Source organism: Saimiri boliviensis, chromosome 19 (assembly GCF_048565385.1).
Source record: "Saimiri boliviensis isolate mSaiBol1 chromosome 19, mSaiBol1.pri, whole genome shotgun sequence".
NCBI lineage: Eukaryota > Metazoa > Chordata > Mammalia > Primates > Cebidae > Saimiri > Saimiri boliviensis.
Genome location: NC_133467.1, coordinates 19,582,812 through 19,602,675, shown reverse-complemented (window position 1 = coordinate 19,602,675; position 19,864 = coordinate 19,582,812). Strand labels below are relative to the sequence as shown.

General features: G+C 35.1%; 2 protein-coding genes across 10 annotated transcripts in view; both read left to right on the top strand.

The window, feature by feature from the left end:
* The window catches only part of RABGAP1L (RAB GTPase activating protein 1 like), a 709,048-nt gene that overhangs the window by 270,512 nt on the left and 418,672 nt on the right, over positions 1 to 19,864 (top strand). The gene's annotated exons all lie outside the window — the stretch shown is intronic.
* GPR52 (G protein-coupled receptor 52) overlaps positions 1 to 19,864 on the top strand; it is a 131,442-nt gene that overhangs the window by 51,293 nt on the left and 60,285 nt on the right. Inside the window, exon 1 of the mRNA XM_074390023.1 lies at positions 1 to 19,864. This exon is cut by the window's left edge and continues 51,293 nt beyond it; it is cut by the window's right edge and continues 60,285 nt beyond it. The gene's annotated coding sequence lies outside the window, so the exon portion shown is untranslated.

Sequence of the window (19,864 nt, the reverse complement as noted above, 5' to 3'; positions counted from 1 at the left end):
ATGGAACTAACAAAGAGAAGCTAATAACGGATTCTTTTATTGCTATAGAAGATACTTCTAGAGTCAGAGAATTGATCAGGATCCATGAGTAAACTTGGCAAATTTTCCTCAATAAGAAAACATTAGTATTTTAGAAATATTATAAAATCATGAAATCTTAGGGTTGGAAGAAACCTTCTTGCTTATGAGGTTTGTTTTGTGGACACATAGCAATTATATATGTGGGATTATATTATAAAGAATTAATAGGCTGGATTACATGTCTGTAATCCCAGCACTTTGGGAAGCAAAGGCAGGCAGATCACTTGAGGTCACAAGTTCAAGACCATCCTGGCCAAGATGGTGAAACCTCATCTCTACTGAAAATATTTTAAATATTAGTTGGCCATGGTAGTAGGCATCTGTAATCCCAGCTACTTGGGAGAGTAAGGCAGGAGAATCACTTGAACCTGGGAGGCAGAGGTTGCAGTAAGCAGGGATTGCGCTACTGTACTCCAGCCTGGGCGACAGAGCAAGATTCCATCTTAAAAAAAAAAAAAGTATTAATTTTATTGTTGCTGTATCTGTAATATTTTGTTTGAGATTTAAGATAAATTGTTGCTTTTGTTTATTTACCTCATTTACTTTTTAATAACACTTCATAAAGTTTCTTTTATATTCTATAGTCTAATGGCTATACAAATATGATATATGTGAATTAGGATAAAGAAATAGAGATTTCAGAATTCTTCCACATGTAGTGATGCCCTGGTGGTCTAATTTATAATAAAGGGATTGTCATGGCTTATACTGAAAGACAGGAGCATTTCACCTGCAAAATGTGTGTACAAATAGGCTGATTTCATATTAAATAATTCTGCTTTATTATAAGAATTCATGCTGATCATTGTTGAATAATGAATTCACATTCTACGTTGGTCTTGTGATTTTGCTAGTGTTATAGTATAAATTACAGTTATTATCCACTTCAAATTTAAGTGTTATTGATAAGGTAAAATTAAACAGATTTCATATGACTGTGTGGACAGATATTTCTGTGTAATATGAAAGAGTGAATTTCAAATAGTGGTTAATTTCTTAGACTAATACTGAGGATTATTACCCTAAAGACAAAAAAGTTTAAACCTGGAAAAGAAATCATAGACATTACCCTCTCTCTCTCTCTCTTTCTGTGTGTGTGTGTGTGTGTGTGTGTGTGTGTGTGTGTGTGTGTGTCTGTCTGTCTGTCTATCTGCAAAATCATTCAAATTTCTTCTGCTTAGAACAGTAAGTTCCATGGGGACAGGGAATTTGTCACATTCCCCACTGTATTTCTACCACCTGGTACAGGATGCCATAGATGGTAGATGTTCAGTAACTATTTGGGGGCAGACTATCTTGGCTTTGCAGATAAGTGTTGTACTAAAAATGAGGGGAATATTTTTGCTTTTGAGTAGATTATACTGCTAATCATTTCAGAGTTTTGCTTAAATATTTCTGAGGGTTTGTTTTTTCCCCTCTCTGAACTTCTAGATACCATTAGCAAAATGTTTTATACAAAAGTTAATAATGATGTCTGTATTTGTGGTAAGTATACGCTAATGTGTATTTATGTTCCTGTCTTTTTATCTAGTAATAGAAAAGTATAGCTGCTACTGTATTTTGTCTCTCACCAATTGCTAAAGGTTAGGTAAGTGTTACTTTGATTTGTAGTTCCAGATAATAGGTTTAAATCTTTGTGCTTATATATAATTGTTTATGAATATATTGCTGATAAGGGAAATTATTGTGGTTATCAAGTATCAGAAAATTTCATATTTTTGCCTGTATCTTTCTGGTAACAAGGCCACTACTTTCTATTAATCAGATATTTTCTGTGATGTGAATTAATCCTTTAAGCCACTAACCCAACATTTCTCAGAAGTGTAAACTATGGACAGTTTATTTCAGATTCACTGGTAGTGCTTATTAAAATTACAGATTTTCACCAACTACCTTAGTCCTCTCTAAATCAGAATATCTGGAATGTGGGTCTCTGAATTTGTGACAAGCTCTGCAGGTGGTTTATCTGCACTCAGAAGTTTGAGAATCATAGTATGAAACTTTCCTGGACGTGTCTGCCCTGGGGAGGGTCTCCATCCTGGAAGCTCTACAGATAGAATCTCTCACTATAAGCTCTCTGCCCATTTAAATTCCAAAGTAGTCAATCTTAAGAAACTAATTGTGTCAGTTTGAATTATGACCAAATGTACATTGTTTCCAAAAGCTGTTGGACTGGAAGAAAACAAGAACATCAGAATTGCTCACTGGACTAATACTGAAGGGACAAAATTGCATTCAGTTCCAGTTCCTGACAACATCCCAGGAAATGTCTCAGCTGCCTTCATTGGGGATTGTCACTGCCAAAAAGGCTTCATCCCATTAAAGACGAGTGGGAAACTAGGCATTCTAGAACTGAGCTGACTGGAGATTAAAAAAAAAAAAAGTTCTACTTTTTCCAGGTCTACAAGAACAGAGCTTTCTGTGGTACTGTGAGAATTTCAGCCTAAAAATTCCTTGTATGTGAGATCTTGACTATATAATCAAATCCTCTCTATAGCTATGACCCATCTTGAATATTTTGCCACTAGCACAGGGCTCCTACTGCATTTGGCAGGATACCAAATGCATCTCCCCATCTCACAGAGCAGATATCATTCCATGTATTGATCCATCCTTTTCTCACTTCTCTATCATCAGCTGTAAACTGATTTTGAATTTCAGGGTTTAAATCAGGAACCCTTACTTTCTAGTCCCTCAAAAGGCAGTTTAGAAAAAAAAATAATTTTACATATGTACAGTCTATGTAAATTTGTTTGTATCAGACAAGTGGTAATACTACCTTTTATATACAAAGATTATGATACTGAGTTACATTTCCAGAAGTAATGATGAGTTTTTATTCGTGCATCTGTTTTGTAATCTCTGGCTTTCCTTGAATTCAGGGGCATTCTAAAATACAGTGTTTTGGTCAGGCACAGTGGTTCACGCCTGTAATCCCAGCACTCTGGGAAGCCAAGGCGGGTAGATCACCTGAGATCAGGAGTTTGAGACCAGTCTCACCAACATGGTGAAACCCCCTCTCTACTAAAAGTACAAAAATTACCTGGGTGTGGTGGTGGATGCCTGTAGTCCCAGCTACTTGGGAGGCTGAGGCAGGAGAATAGGTTAAATGTGGGAGACGAAGGTTGCAGTGAGCCTAGATCACAGCATTCCACTCCAGCCAGGGTGGACAGAGCAAGATTTTGTCTGTCTGAAAAAAAATTTAAAAATCAAAATAAAAAATAAAATAACAGTGTTTAGTTAGGGAATAGAGCATACCAGTTAATTCATGCATAGATTATATCCATGACTTCACTGGCATTGTGCTCTAGGCAAATTGCTAGTCTCAGAAGTTGTATTTTGCCTCTGTGTTTGTCTCATTTTCTTAGTCAAGAATTAAGAGTACTGACATCATATATTAAGCATTTTTGTATCCCCTGGGGTAACTAATTAGCATGGTGGCGTATACATAGCAGATATTTAGAAAGAAAACACTTTGATTTATTGATGTTAATTATATTTCAATACAAGAGCAATTCAGCTACTTTGCATGGATTTCTTTGGGAAGGATTTACTGTGATTTCTGTTTATATATTCTTGTATGTTGTTTTTGTGTTTGAGTTCATACTTAGCACTTACCCATCTTCTTCCTGAAGCTTCCTTTTGATTGAATATGATTATTGCATTAATGGTATATTAATTGTTTTGAAGAATTAGTATTTCTTTCTAATTCAAGCCTATGATGTGACTCAGGCTGGTGATACAATGATGATATTAAGACAATGTTCATCCTCTCCAATGGGGAAAGTAAAACTATTCAACTTGCTTTGGAATACGCAGTATAACTGTTAGTAATTTAGGAAGGAAATAGTCTCTTTATATATTGCAAATTTTGCCACATTAAAATCTTAGAAAAGTTGGTATTTATTAGAATTTAATGCTAGGAAATTATTTCTTGAAAGGACTTGAACATATCCAAATTAGAGCTAAATACTATTACAAATAGCTCTAATTTTTTCACCTTCAAGCAAGCCACATTCAGATATCAGCTGCTGGTGTCCAGTTGTTCTGTATACCGTAGGTGTTGGAGACCCCTCCTTGGTGGACATTGAAACAGTGGAAACTCATAATGATTGCAGTCTCTTAAGAAGCTTACTTAATCTGGCTGCAGAATGCAGAATTTATTATAGGAGTCAGACCAGACAGGAGACTGTAATGGACTAAATGTATGTGTGTCCCACCCTCTCCTGGCATTCATATATAGAAACCATAATCCTCAATGTGACTATATTTGGAAACAGGGCCTGTGAGGTGATATAGGTTAAATGGGGTCATAAGCGTGGGGCCCTAATTGGATAAGCCTGGTTCCGTTATAAGAAGAGAAAGAGACATCAGAGCTCTCTTTCTCTGCAATGTGAAGACACAATGGAGAAGTGTGTAATGCATGCTGTGTATAAGTCACCGTGCTAGAGAAAGTGGCCATCTGCAAGCCAGGAAGATCCTCACTAGGAACCAAATCAGCCAGCACCTTGATCTTGGACTTCCCAGCTTCTAGAACTGTGAGAACTAAATTTCTCTTGTTTAAGATACCCAGCTGTATGTTTTTGTGGCAGCCAGGGCAGACTGGAACTGAGACAGAGAACACTGTCATAATCTAAACTTCAGGTGGTAAAGAGAGTGGCATCTCCAGGAAAGACACCTGTGAGACCGGTATGGTGGGAAAGGAAAGAAAGTGGTATAGGAGTTCATGGGACCTAGTGGCTGACAGCATGTGGGGACAAAGGATAACATATATTATCTGTATTTCCCAAAGTGGGGAAAAGTTTTTTAAGTGTAATTTTGTTCAGGGTTCAGCCTTCCAGGCCCCCAGGTTTGGTGATTTGCTAGAAGGATTAACAGGACTCAGCATATAGTCCTCATTGCTACATTTATTACAGTGAAAAGATACGAAGCAAAATCAGTAAAGGGAAAAAGCACATGGGCAGAGTCTGGAGGAAACCAGGCACACACTTCCAAATCTTCTCCCAGTTAAGTTGCACAGGATGAGCTTAATTACTCTGGTAATTACTCCAGTAATTAAGTGAAAGTATGGTAAAATGTTATGTGGCAGAGAAGCTTGCCTGAGCCTCAGAGTTCAGGGTTTTTTCCAAGGGCTCATCACATAGACACCCTTTGCCTAGAATGTACCAAAGTTTAATACTCTCAAAAGGAGTTTAACATGAATCACATTGTTTGCACAACGGTTTAGGTACAGTAAACCCCACTTATCAGGGAATAATAGCAACTCTCCTGAAATTCAAGTTCCCAGATGCCAGCAAAGGGCCAACCTTTCAAGCATTTCATTCTAAGCATAGCAGTCTCAGATCTGCAATGTTAACTGTTTTTTGCACAGTAATATTTTAAACTAGAAAGGAAACATTACATATATGTCACTCTGTTTTTCTTAATGAAGTTTATGCATAATAGAAAAAGTTTTTAACCCTAATAATTGTCTTCAGTTGGCCACACGAAAGGATATTTTTGAGAAGCATTAGGAAGAAAAAAACAACTCTGAATACAATGAAATGTTGCCATGCCTTTAAAGTCAACCATGGAACAGTATTTTAGGTTATATTCTCCTACAGAGTAAGAGTTATTTATACACTATCTTCAGTAATAAATACCTAGAGAGGTCAAAGAGGTAAGATGTCTGTGCTGAAAGCACCATCTCTTGAAGACATAGGATCTCTGTAAACCATGCTGGTGTGCAGAATTCCTCATATGTCAGGTGCACAATCCCAAAGCTTTCCCACTGTGTACTTCAGGTGCAAAGAGATTTTTAAAGCAGCATCTTATTTTCTTGATTTTCATATAGCATCTGCTGCCCAGAGCACTGGGCGAGTCTCAGAAGTGGGCAGTAGAAATAGCATAGGTGCAAGAACTTCCAGAAAACAGGATGCTCTGACAGTGTTTTTCTTTCCATTATGGCCCTTTCTTTCCTTACGATGTTACTTCAGAGGTTTCTCTTGCTGGTTAATAGAAAGATAGTTTTGGAGCAGACCAAAAGTTCTGAGGTATGGTTTGAGGTAAACATAATTTGGCACATGTAATTACATTATGTTAAACTTTAAAAGTTTTCAAACTTTCTTTTAATGCCAACAAAATCTCCTTTAGAATCCACATATATAAAACATGAAACAGCTGAGCTGCTGAGTAGGTTGAGCTGAAGCAGGTTGAGGAGTCCTGCAGTCATCCAGCCCTAAAGCTCCTGTAGAGAAAGTTAGAAGCTCTTGGAGATTGCTGCTCCCCTCTAACTCTGTTGTATTAGAGACGAGAAAATGAATGCTCAGAAAATTAATCTATATCCATTAGTTCTTTCCAGTCCTTACAAACCCTTATCTAGACCTTTTTTGACCTACTCCATTTTCTCCTGTAGCTGTTCCTGTAACATTTTATATAAAGGTAGTGCTTAACATTTTGTTTTATACATAAATGTTTGTGCTGTCTCCCCCAGAGTCCCTAACCTCAGTTTACTTTTTAAAATTAATTTTAGATCCTCAGTGCTTAATGTCATCCTAGCATATAGTAGGTAATTAATAAATACTGCATTAAAATGAATAAATTTAGTCAATACTTTCCTTGGAAATCATTTATTCAATTTGTAGTATCATTTTGCATTTTTGATGTTATAATTTCTAATGGTTCTCTTATTAATTTCTGAGATCATTTATTTCTTCAACTACATTGTCAGCTCTTTTAAAATCCTTAATGACTACTCACCAGCATGAAACCCAGAATAATAGAAGCACTTTGGTAAACCAAAGAGAATTCCATGGAAAATGTTATGATACCTGTAGCTTTACTTCCTAGTACCTCTCAAAATGTTCCTGACGTGGGCAAGTAAGAGAGTGCTCTGCACTTTCTTTTTTGAGGCCGGTATGTAAAGAAGCAGTGTGTAACTGAAATAAAATGAATTTATATCCAGGATTTACCACGTATTACCTGTTGACCATGGTCATGATATTGAACTTTTCTGATTCTTAACTCTGTCATCTGTAAAGCAGAGAAAGTAGTATCTGCCTTGTGATAAGTAAATGAAATAACATATTATGTGTTTTTAATGTATGTTTATGTTAAACTTAATGTATGTTACAATAAATATTTAAGTAATACTAATAAGTATCACTTATCAATAAATATTTAAATGATAGCTGTTGCCATATACAAGCAGGTGTGATGAACTTCCTAGTGGTGTTTAAATTTTAACATGAGTCAAGATCACCTTGGGAGCCTGTTCAATTGCACTTTGAGGTTTAGTAAGTCTGAGTTAGGACCTGCAATTCTTAATTTCTGAAAAACTCCTAGGTGCTGCTGATGCTGTAGTCTACAGACCATACTTGGAGTAGCAGGCATTGGAGTATACAAGATTCCCAGTTTATGTTTTTTTTCTTTTAATATATGTTGAATGATTGGTTGGATTGTCTTTGGCAGTTATTTTATATCTTCTCAGATATTGTGACTGTGTTTTTAAGGTAGTTAATAATAATATTTTGGACTCATCCAGTGTTTTGTTTTGAAAACTTTTTTTTGTTAGAATGCCAGGGACACTATATATATATATATATATATATATATATATATATATATATATATATATATTTTGTGGTGCTGGATATCTAAATATTAGGGGCGAGCAATTAAGGTAAACATGATAATCTTGTCCACTTTTGTAGCCAAATAGATTTATTGAATTTGAAAGGATTCCAAGAATGGATTTATGGCATATTAAGGCAGATAAAACCAGGAATGGTGGCTCACACATATAAACCCAGGTCTTTGGAAGGCTGAGGTGGGAAGATTGCTTGAGTCCAGGAGTTCAAGGCTGCAGTGAGTTATGATTGTGCTGCCGCATTCCAGTGACAGATTGAGATTCCATATCTTTAAAAAAAAAAATAGGACAGATCAGATCCTTGGCCATTTGTTTCTGCCGTATAATTATCTACAGGCCAATAATTATAAGTATAAACCTAAATCCCCAATGTTAGATAAACATTATAACTTATTAGAACATTATATATTATATGTATAGTTAGCATTATAACTTATTATTTAGAAAGATTGTAAATCTTTCTAAGTTAAAGTTGAGAGAACACTAGGCTGGGAGTCAGGAATTCTGGGTTTGCCTCCAAGTTAGCAGGGTGACCTTGGAAAGGTGAGAGTTAATTCACTTTTTCATGCATTCATGATACTTTATAAAAATAACTTTTCAACAAAGTTCTCAGTGTTCTATGTAAGAAAACATCTTACCTATAACAATTTTCTAACCTTTAGCATATTGAGTTTAAATGTAAAACTATGAAATGCTCTGAAAAATTAATGTTACCTATACCGTTTTTAATTGTATTAATTTTGTTAAGATTTTAATAGTAAATTTTGGAGCAATTTGCTGGCCAATTGAATATCTAAGATATTTCATTAAATTTGAATATATTTTTATAAAAATATAAAGTAAAACAATTATAAAAATCTTTAAATTATAATTTCAGGTTTTTTCCCAATAAGTTGAAAATTATCTATTAAAGTAAAAGACAAAACACAAGAGGTTTATGAATTCTTTAATATTATACTCTTCAGCCACTATGTGTAACTCTTTCAAATACCATGTTAATTTGTGAGTACCTCCACAACCACAAATTAAAACATGAAGTAAGAAAATGGACATTTGGTACTGTTGGGAAATGATACTTGGTTAAGGAGTGCTTTAGTGCAATGATGATATTCGAGATGAAGGATTTGACAAGTTAGTTAATTAGTCTTTCCTCTTACCTAAGTGATTTCATCACTCAAATCCTCCAGGAGTTCCAAAGCAGCATCTATCTCTGTCTTCAGCAGCAGCACAAACTAACCTTGAGAGCATTCTGACAAATGATGCCCTTTTATTTTGAGAATGTAGGGCAAAAGATGTGCAGAAGCATTTTCTTGGGGCTTGAAGATATTATTCGTGAGAATATTCGTGGTTACAGATAACACAGTGTCAGTCTGAGGGCCAGATCCCTGTGGCAGAAGACGTTGCTGTGTTCTTCAGTAAATTTAATTTGGCTTATTTGTGATGGATCCTCTGAATCACAGGGTTTGTGGCAGTCTCCCTTCTTTCTTAGGTATAAGGGTGGTACTGCTTGTGTACCATAGTCTTGGGAATACAACTGGGTGTGCTGAGATATCAAAGTTATGAATGTAATCTCAGCCAGATTATTGTAATTAAATGTTATTTGGGTACCAAATAAAATGCTGGAAGTTAATAGTGGGTAGGCTGCTATCACAAGCCTCCTTAGCTAATCTATATGTTTAAATGGCAGCCGATGATTAAAGTATGTGAACAAACAGCTTTGTAAGCTAAAATTATGCTTTTCATAAGGAAATAACCTCCACTGTGCTGCTTAGCATCTTGGAGTTGTTCTCTTTTTGGTTGTGGCTACTATTATGATGTTCATATATAGTAATCATCATTGCTTAACGTTTAGGACTTCTGAGAAATGAAGTAAGCATTGAATTTTTATCTTATTTCTAGTGTAGAAAGTAGGAAAGGAAGTAAATTTTCAGTTTAATGTTGATTCAAAGTCAACAAATAGGTGATGGCTATTTCACATAATTTTCTGGTAATTGCTTTCTATAGCATTGTTTTCAAACCCAATTTTTAAGTTTCTCAGATGGAGTTGAGGTACTGGACAACTGGACATCTTTTTCCTGACAGCATTGTCATAAGCTGTGTGATAACTTTTATGTTTAAAACTATGTAATCAGGCAATATTGTAATGTGCAATAGGAACCCTTATATAATGTGGAAAAATAGTAAAATTATATTTATTTCAGAGGATATTGACATTTATTTTGTACTTGACTCTATATAAAATTAGTTCTTACTGTATCCACGTTAGTAAGATTTCCAGTAAGTGCTTTGAGATCAGTTAGTGCTTAAATGAGTGTTTAGAGATCAGTCCTTTAGAGATTTTTTTCAAGTATTTATATAAAACCTACATAGTATATTTTATAAATAGTCTGCTAATATAGATAAGATTCTCATAGCTAAGTGGTAATAATGTCATAAACTAGTAATAAGTTTTATAATTACTTTGATATGAATCTGGTTAAAAGTATTTATGAGGGAGCATATTTTGTCAAACAGTATAATATTTACTAGGATATGCATATTACCTTTTGTTTTCCCTGTCTAGTTTTCAAGTATGTCTTTTTCAACTTTAGTCCCTCTGTGATTGATTTGTACCCCACCTCGTTTCTAAGAAATTCAAGGGGCCTATCTCTTAAATTTTTTTCCTTTTTTTTTTTTTTTTGGTTGTTATTTGTTTTGCGTGTGTGTGTGTGTTTGTGTGTGTGTGTGTTTGTGCGGGTGTGGTTGAGACAGGGTCTTACTCTGTTGCTCAGGCTGGATTGCAGTGGTGCAATCATAGCTCACTGTAACCTTGAATTCCTGTGCTAAAGCAATCTTCCTGTTTTAGTCTCCTGAGTAGCTAGGACTACAGGTGCACACTACTATGCGTGGCTAATTTTTTTAATTTTTTTTTTTTTTTTAGAAGTGGGGTCTCACTATGTTGTCCATCATTAATCTTGAACTCCTGGCCTCAACTGATCCTCTGGCTTGGCTTCCCAGAGTGCTGCGATTATTTAAAAACCAAGGCATCACATCCAGCCTTGGTTTTTAAATTCTTTTCAGAAAGTCTTTTTGTTAAAAATGAAACTATATTCCAACCTCACATGCATTCATGGGGAAAATGTAACTTTTCGAATGTGTTGAATTTGTAAATGAATAAATTCTTAGTTATTATTTATATCTTAAGTGGGCCTTAAATTAGAGACCAATACAACTCACAAACCATTGCTACCTATGAAACCTCTCTTTTTCAGCTTTTGTCTGTTTCCAGTTGTATTCTGAATAACTTCCATCTTTCATCATTATCATTAATATAATACTGGCGAGAGTAGAATGGAAATGATACTACCCTGAGTGTTGTTAAATTTACAAAAGATACTCGGAATCTTCTATCTGCATTTCAATAGGGCTTTGGCTTCGATTGCTTATTTTGCTATAAAGTATGTTTCACATGTTGACCACAATCTCCTTAAAAATACTTTGCTATTTAACCTATTTAAAATCGTAACCTAGAAACACCTGCGTCCAAGAATAACTGCTGTAGACCAATGTGTCTCAGGCTTTAATACAAATACCAATCACTTGGGGATCTTGTTAAAATGTATGTTCTGATTAAGCAAGGTTGACATAGGTCTGAGATCCTGCATTTCCAACAAGCTTCCTTGCGATGCCATTCCTCCTGGTCTAGGTACCATACCTTAGGGAGAAAGTATGGGTTACATCTGTATGTCTAGGGCTTCATAATGCATCTGCCAAGTGTTACAGGTCTAACGTGTTCTTAGGCAGTGGTTCTCAAACTTTAGCATGCATGAGCATTTGAGAGAAAGTTTGCTCTAAATTTACATGCTTGGGCTCCACTCCTCATAGTCTATTTTGGTGGGGCTTTGGGACCCAAGAATTTGCACTTTCAGATTTTGATGCATATGGACTAACACCACAATTTGAGAAACTGATGCTTTAAAGTTTGGAATTGCTATAGAAATTCATGATCCCTTCTGGAATGACAGCTTGTTAAAGCCAAGCAAGGATACAGTGAAAAGCCCATCTGAAAGGAGATTGCTTTGAATGCCAGTGTAGTATTTGGTTAATGGGGAAGCAGTAGTATAATTTTGCATGCTTTTCTTTTCTATCCCATTGCCTCAGGTAATATAATTTACTTAGTGTATAATTTATTGTAATATATCAATGGTAAAGACCATGGCTCATTCACTCCCTAATTAACCCTAGAGGAGTCTTAATTGGATAATTGGTTAGAAATAGTAGATGAGTCGGTATATTAAATGTTGTTAAGTGTATGATCAGTATTGATTCCTCTCTTGGATTCTGACCAGGATATTTACTCTTCCTCTGGGAAACGTCTATATTTTTAATATTACTTGCTATTATATTTATCAACTGTCACAAGAATAGCCTGTTCTTATAAAATATAGAGTTGGTTTTCATGTGTTTTGTTAAAAGGAATTCAGATAACTAGTGAGTTTGTCATTTTCGTTTAAGACAGAAGTTAAATTCTAAAAGTATGTCACTCAAAGTGAATTTTTAAAAATTATGTCTTTTAATAACTTTAAGATTGATTCTTCATCTATTCATGTCTCTGTTTTAAGGATGTGGGTGGTATTTATATAATTCCTAATTGATTCTATGCAAATTATTTTAAACAAAAAGGTTATGTAGAGGTTATAGTTATTAGGTAATCTTGTCAGAAACAGTGCCATTTAGAATACTTGGTTCAGCAAACTGTTTAATGTCAGCCAAAGTGATTTAAAAGCTTTATTTAGGATTAATCCATCATCTGCTTAAATTTATTATCTCATTTATTCAGTAATTTGCATATGACTTTGCAATTCAAAAATTTTAAGCAAACAGTGGTATACCCAAAAATGGATTACAGGATAAATTGAATTAAAGCAAACTGCAATGCAGTCAAGGCCCACCCTGGACACAAGCGTGGGATTAGTGAGCTGTGATTGCATCACTCTTTTTCTGCTTCTCAGTCTTTAAGAGCAAGCTTCTTTATGCTGTCCCTGGATGGTTTTGTTCCACTGCTACGCTATGAGGTCTCTTTTGCCCTTGGGGATTTAAAGTTTTGTGACAGATATAGATTTGAAGATCATCGTGACCAAACGTAGTTAGTGCTATGTGAGAAGGATATCTGTCACACAAAATGCTTTATGGTCACAGAGAGATTAGTTCTGTCTGAAGGGAAAGGGGAGAAGATGACAAACATGCCATATGGGCAGTTAACATATAATCCTTCCATGGGTGAGGGTACTGGACCAAATTACCTTTTTTGGAGTGCCTTTCTGTTATGAATTTTCTAGTTTATTAATAACCTAAGAACTGTGCCTCACAGTCCATAATATTCATGCCTCTCAAAACCAAAGTAGTTAGGATTGGGGAGGAAAAAGGCTCTGCAAACTTTTAAAGTAGACCTAAACAATTTGTACTGCATGTTTCTTTGACCTGATTTTTCACTCTTACCCTTCTTTATCTGTCCAGTTGCCTTTGTGTACTACCAAAGCTTTAACTTTCTGTCCTTTCAAACTTTTTTAAATTTTGCTTTACTTAACTACAAATTTATCAAAATAGTCATTTACACTTGATGCCAGCCCAGTCTGAAACAGCTGCAATCTAGCTTCTGCCACCAGCACTTGACTGTGAGTGCTCATTTGAAGATTATCAGTGATACACTAATTAAAACTCCAGTGACTTCTCTGGCTTTGTGTTCCTTCTCTGCCATAATTGAATCATTGACCACTTTTTGCTTGAAATTTTCAGTTCATACTGCTTTCTGTTGAGTGCTTCTCACACCACCTCAATGGTACTTGTTTAATGTCTTCCATTTCTACTTTCCTTTAATTTAGTTGCACAAAGCCCCAACCTGAAATATCACCCTCTATACTCATCTCTGCCTATTAACAGATCCTACCTGTGCTATAAGGCCTGGTTCATATGCCATCTTACCTTTAAATCTTTGAGCTAAAATGTTTTCTTAGTTCTGTAGTTTTTCATCTCATTTTTACTTGGAGCACTTTTAAGATGAGTGTTTCCTTGATAGTATGATTGTGTACACATTTCTTACCGACTCTAGCAGATGTTAAGAAAAGGAGGAGAGAGATCATCACTGTAGCTTCCATAATGCTGTGCATTATCAGAAATCTTTAAATATGTTTCTGAATGTACTGTGGTAGACAGAATAATGACACCCAAAGATGCCCATGTCTTATTCTTTGAAAACACTGAATATGTCAGGTTACATGGCAAAATTGAATTAAGATGGAATTAAGTCTGTTAATCAGTTAACCTTAAAATGTGGAGGTTAATCTGGATTATGGTAGTGGGCCTGTTGTAATCATAAACATGACAAGATAAAAGAGGGAGGCAGAAGAGAGTAAAGAGTGATATCTTGTGAGATCTCAGTTAGCCCTTGCTTTAAAGATGGAAGAAAAGAACCATGAGCAAGGAATGTGGGAAGCTCTTGAAAGCTAGGAAAGGCAAAGAAAAGGCAAGAAAGTAGATCTCCCCCCAGAGTCTCCAGAAGGAATGCGGCTGACACCTTGATTTTGGTCTAGAGAGACCCATGTCAGACTCATGACTTACTGAACTGTTAGATATAAATATTCTAAAAATGCAGAGACTGTGGGATAAATAAAATAGGAAAATAAATAAACTCATTATTATTCCAAGACTTGGTTAATTCCCTTTAGAGGCAATTTGCTCATTATTACACTGTTTTTTGTTTGTTTTACAAAGGAATTCTATATAATATAGTTATCTCAATGAAGAAGGAACCCTGATAAGATATATGGATTTATTTTTCTTTCTTTTTTTTTTTTTTTTTTCATGTTGTGAAACAGTCTTGTTCTGTTGCCCAGACAGGAGTGCAGTGGCATGATACGGGCTCACTGCAGCCTCTACCTCCCGGCTCCAGAGCTGGCTGTGAGCCAAGATCCCACCACTGCACACCAGCCTGAGCGACAGAACGAAACTCCATCTCAAAAAAAAAAAAAAAAAAAATTCTTAGCTATTATGAATAGTGCTGCAATAAACATTGGAGTGCAGATACCTATGATATTCTGATGTCTTTTCTTTTGGGTATATATTCTATAGTGGAATTGCTGGATTGTATAGTAGCTTAATTTTTAGTTTTTTTGAGGAGCCTCCAAACTGTTCTAGTGGTTGTACTAATTTATATTCCCACCAACAGTGTAGGAAGGTTCCCTTTTTTCTGCATCTGTTATTGCCTTTCTTGGATGAAGGCCATTTTAGCTGGGGTGAAAAGATATCTCATTGTAGTTTTGATTTGCATTTCTCTGATGATATTAATTACCTTTATATATACCTGTTTGCCATTTGTATATTATCTTTTGAGAACTGTCTTTTCAGATATTTTCCCATTTTTTAGTAAGATTGTTGGACTTTTCTCCTGTAGAGTTGTTTGAGGACCATATAGATTCTGGTTATTAATCCCTTGTCAGCTGGGTAGTTGCAAATATTTTCTCTCGTTCTGTGGGTTGTCTCTTTGTAGATTGTTTTCTTTGCTGTACAGAAGATTTTTGCCTTGAAGCGATCCCATTTGTCCATGTTTACTTTGGTTGCCTGTTCTTGGATGGTATTACTCCAGAAATTTTTGCCCAGGCTAATGTCCTTAAAAGTTTCCCCAATATTCTCTTATAGTAGTTTCATAATTTGAAACCTTAGATGTAAGTCTTTAATCCGTTTTGATTTGATATTTGTATATGGTGAGAGATAGAGGCTATTCTTATGCATATGGATATTCAGTTTTCCTAACATTTATTGAAAAGACTGTCCTTTCCCCAATGTATTTTCTGAGCAACTCTGTCAAAAATGAGTTCATTGTAGATATGTGGGTTTATTTCTGGGTTCTTTATTTTGTTTTGCTGGTCTGTGTCTGTTTTTATGCTAGTACCTTGCCATTTTGGTTACTATAGCTCTGTTATATAATTTGAAGTCAGTAATGTAATTCCTCCAGTTTTATTATTTTTGCTTAGGATAACTTTGTCTGTTCTGAGTTTCTGTGCTCTCATATAAATTTCAGGACTGTTTTTTCTATTTCTGTGAAGAACGTCAGTGGCATTTTGATAAGGATTGCACTGAATCCGTAGATTTCTTTGTGTAGTATGGACATTTTAACAAGATTGATTCTTTCAATATATGAACATGAAATATCTATCCATTTGTGTGTGTGTGTGTGTGTGTGTGTGTGTGTGTATGTGCTCTGTAATTTCTTTCAAAAGTGTCTCATATTTTTCATTGTAGAGATCATTTACTTCTTTGATTAATTCCTAGGTATTTAATTTTATTTGCAGCTATTGTAAATAGGATTACTTTTTAAATTTCTTTTTCAGATTGTTTGCTGTTGGCATATAAAAATGATTTTTGTATGTCGATTTTGTGTGCAACAACTTTATTGAATTTGTTTATCAGTTCTAATAGTTTTTTGGCGGAGTCTTAAGTTTTTCAAATGTAAGATTATATCATTTGCAAATAAGGATAATTTGACTATTTCCTTTCCAATTTGATGCTCTTTATAACTTTCTCTTGTCTGACTGCTCTAGCTAGAACTTCCAGTACTTATGTTGAATAACAGTGGTGACAGTGGACATTCTTGTCATGTTCTAGATCTTAGATGAAAGGCTTTCAGTTTTTCCCAATTCAGTATAATACTAGTTGCTGATCTGTTGCATATGACCTTTATTATATTGAGGTGTGTTCCTTCTATCCCCAGTTTTTGGAGGATTTTTACCATGAAGGTATGTGGAATTTTGTGAAATGCTTTTTCAGCATCAGTGGAAATGATCATATGGTTTGTGTCTTTATTCCATTGATAGGATATATCACATTTATTGATTTGCATGTGTTGAATTATCCTTGCATTCCAGGGATAAATCCTACTTGGCCATGATGAATGATCTTTCTAATGTGTTGTTGAATTTGGTCTGCTAGTACTTTGCTGAAGATTTTTGCATAAATATTCATCAATGATACTGGCCTATAGTTTTCTTTTTTTGATATGTCTTTGCCTGGTTTTGGTATAAGGGTAATACTGGCCTTATAGAATGAGTTTGTAAGTGTTCCTTCCTCTTTTATTTTTCTAAATAGTTTGATTCAGATTGGTATTATTTCTTCTTTAAATGTTTGGTAGAAATCAGCAGTGAAGCCATCAGGTCCTGGGAAACCTGGGAAACATTTTATTCCAACTTTGATATTGTTACTTGTTATTGGTCTCTTCAGGTTTTTTATTTCCTCCTCATTTACTGTTGGTAGGTTGTATATGTCTAGGAATTTATACATTTCTTCCAGATTTCCTAATTTATTGACATGTGTTTGCTCATAGCAGCCACTTTTCATCCTTTGAACATCTGCAGTATCAGTTGCAACGTCTCCTTTTTTACTTCCGATTTCATTTATTTGTTGTTTTTTTTCTTTTTTTATTAGTCTGGCTAAATGTCAATTTTGTTTAACTTTTTAAAAAACCAACTTTTTGTTTCATTGATCTTTTATACTGTTTCCTTCATGTCAGTTTCATTTATTTCTGCTCTGATCTTTGTTACATCTTTTCTTCTACTAATTTTGGGTTTGGTTTACTCTTGGTTTTCTAATTCTTTAAGATATATTGTTCGGTTGTTTATATGAAGTTTTTCTTCTTCTTTGATGTAAGCACTTACCTATAAACTTTCTTCGTAGTACTGTATCCCATAGGTTTTGCTATGTTATGTTTTATTATCTTTTTTTACAAGATATTTTTCAATTTCCTTCTTAATTTCCTCATTGTGACCCACTGGTCATTCAGGAATATATTGTTTAATTTCTATGTATTTATATAGTATCCAGAATTCCCTGTTATTAATTTCTGGCTTCAGTCAATTGTGGTTAGACACTTGATATCTTTTCAGTTCTTTTTAATGTTTTAAGACTTATTTTGTGACCTAACATATGGTCTATTCTTGAAAATGATCCATGTGCTGAGGAAAAGAATGTATGTTCTTCAACTGTTACATGGAATGTTCTGTAAGTATGTAGTAGGTCCATTTGGTCTGTAGTGAGATTAAGTTTGATGTTTCTTTGTTGATTTTCTGTCTGGAAGATCTGTCTAATGCTGAGAGTGGGGTATTGAAATCTCCAGCTATTATTCTGTTGGGTTTTATCTTTCTCTTTAGCTCTAATATATTTGCTTTATATATCTGGGTTTTCTAGTGTTGAGTGCATAGATATTTACAATCGTTATATCCTTTTGAGGAACTGACTGCTTTATCATTATGTTACGTAACCTTCTTTGTTTCATCTTATAGTTTTGTCTTGAAGCCTATTGTGTCTATTAGAACTATAACTACTGCTGTTTTTTGGTTTCCATTGGCATGGAATATCTTTTTCCATTCCTTTAATTTTGGGCTATGTATGTCTTTTTAAGTGAAGTATTTCTTTTGTAGGCAACAGGTCACTGGGTCTTGTTTCTTTATCCATTCAGCCACTTTGTGTCTTTTTTATTGGAGAGTTTAGTTCATTTACATTCAATGTTATTATTGATAATTAAGGACTTACTACTGCCTGTTTATTTGTTTTTGGTTGTTTTGTGGTCTTCTCATCCCTCTTTCCTTCCTTCCTATCTTCCTTTTAGTTAAGGTGATTTTCTTTGTTGGTATGGTTTAATTTCTTGCTTTTTATTTTTTCTGTATCCATTGTATGTTTTCTGATTTGAGGTTACCAGAGACTTGCAAGTAATATAACCCATTATTTTAAGCCATAACAACTTCACACTGTTTATATAAACAAGCAAAAAGAAAACTGATTTAAAACTCTGTTTTAACTTCATTCCCCAGGTAGTTTTTTGTTGTTTCTATTTATATTTTATTGTACTGCCTGTCTTCAAAAATTATAGTAGTAAGGCTGGGTGTGGTGGTTCACACCTGTAATCCAGCACTTTGGGAGGCTGAGGCGGGTAGATTGCCTGAGTTCAGGAGTTTGAGAACAGCCTGTGCAACATGGTGAAACCTGTCTCAACTAAAATACAAAAAAATTAGCTGGGCATGGTGGCACGTGCTTGTAGTAGTCCCAGCTACTCAGGAGGCTGAGGCAGGAGAATCACTTGAACCCGGGAGGTGAAAGTTGCAGTGAGCTGAAATCACACGACTGCACTCCAGCCTGTACAACAGAGCAAGACTCCATCTCAAAAAAAAAAAAAAAGAAAAGAAAAGAAATGGAGTAGTTACTATTGTCCATTGGCTTATCTTTTAATCTTTCTATTTAATATAAAAGTAGTTTACGCACTACGGTTACAGTTTTGTAATATTCTGTTTTCTTCTGTGAAGTGAATCTGTACTTTCAGTTTATTTCTTATCACTCATTAATGTCCTTTTCTTTCTGATTGAAGTACTACCTTTAGCATTTCTTTTTTTTTTTTTTTGAGACGGAGTTTCGCTCTTGTTGCCCAGGCTGGAGTGCAATGGCGCGATCTCGGCTCACCGCAACCTCCGCCTCCTGGGTTCAGGCAATTCTCCTGCCTCAGCCTCCTGAGTAGCTGGGATTACAGGCACGCGCCACCATGCCCAGCTAATTTTTAGTATTTTTAGTAGAGACGGGGTTTCACCACGTTGACCAGGATGGTCTCGATCTCTTGACCTCGTGATCCACCCGCCTCGGCCTCCCAAAGTGCTGGGATTACAGGCTTGAGCCACCGCGCCCGGCTTAGCATTTCTTACAGAACAGGTCTAGTGTTGATGAAGGCCTTCAGCTTTTGTTTGTCTGAGAAAGTCTGTATATCTTCCTGATGTTTGAAGAATATTTTCACTGGATATACTATTCCAGAATAAAAGGTTTTTTTTTTTTTTTCTTTAGCAGTTTAAATGTGTCATGTCACTCTCCTGGCCCACAAGGTTTCCACTGAGCTTACTGAGCTCTAGTGTATGTTATTTGTTTTTTTTCCTCTTGCAGCTTTTAGGATACTTTCTTTATCTTTAACCTTTGGGAGTTTAACTATTAAATGTTTTGAGGTAGTTGTCTTTGGGTTAAATCTGCTTGGTGTTCTATAACCTTCTTTTACTTGGATTTTGATATATATCTCTAAGTTTGTGAAATTCTGTGTTGTTATCTCTTTGGATAAACTTTCTAACCTTATCTCTTTCTCTACTTTTTTTTTTT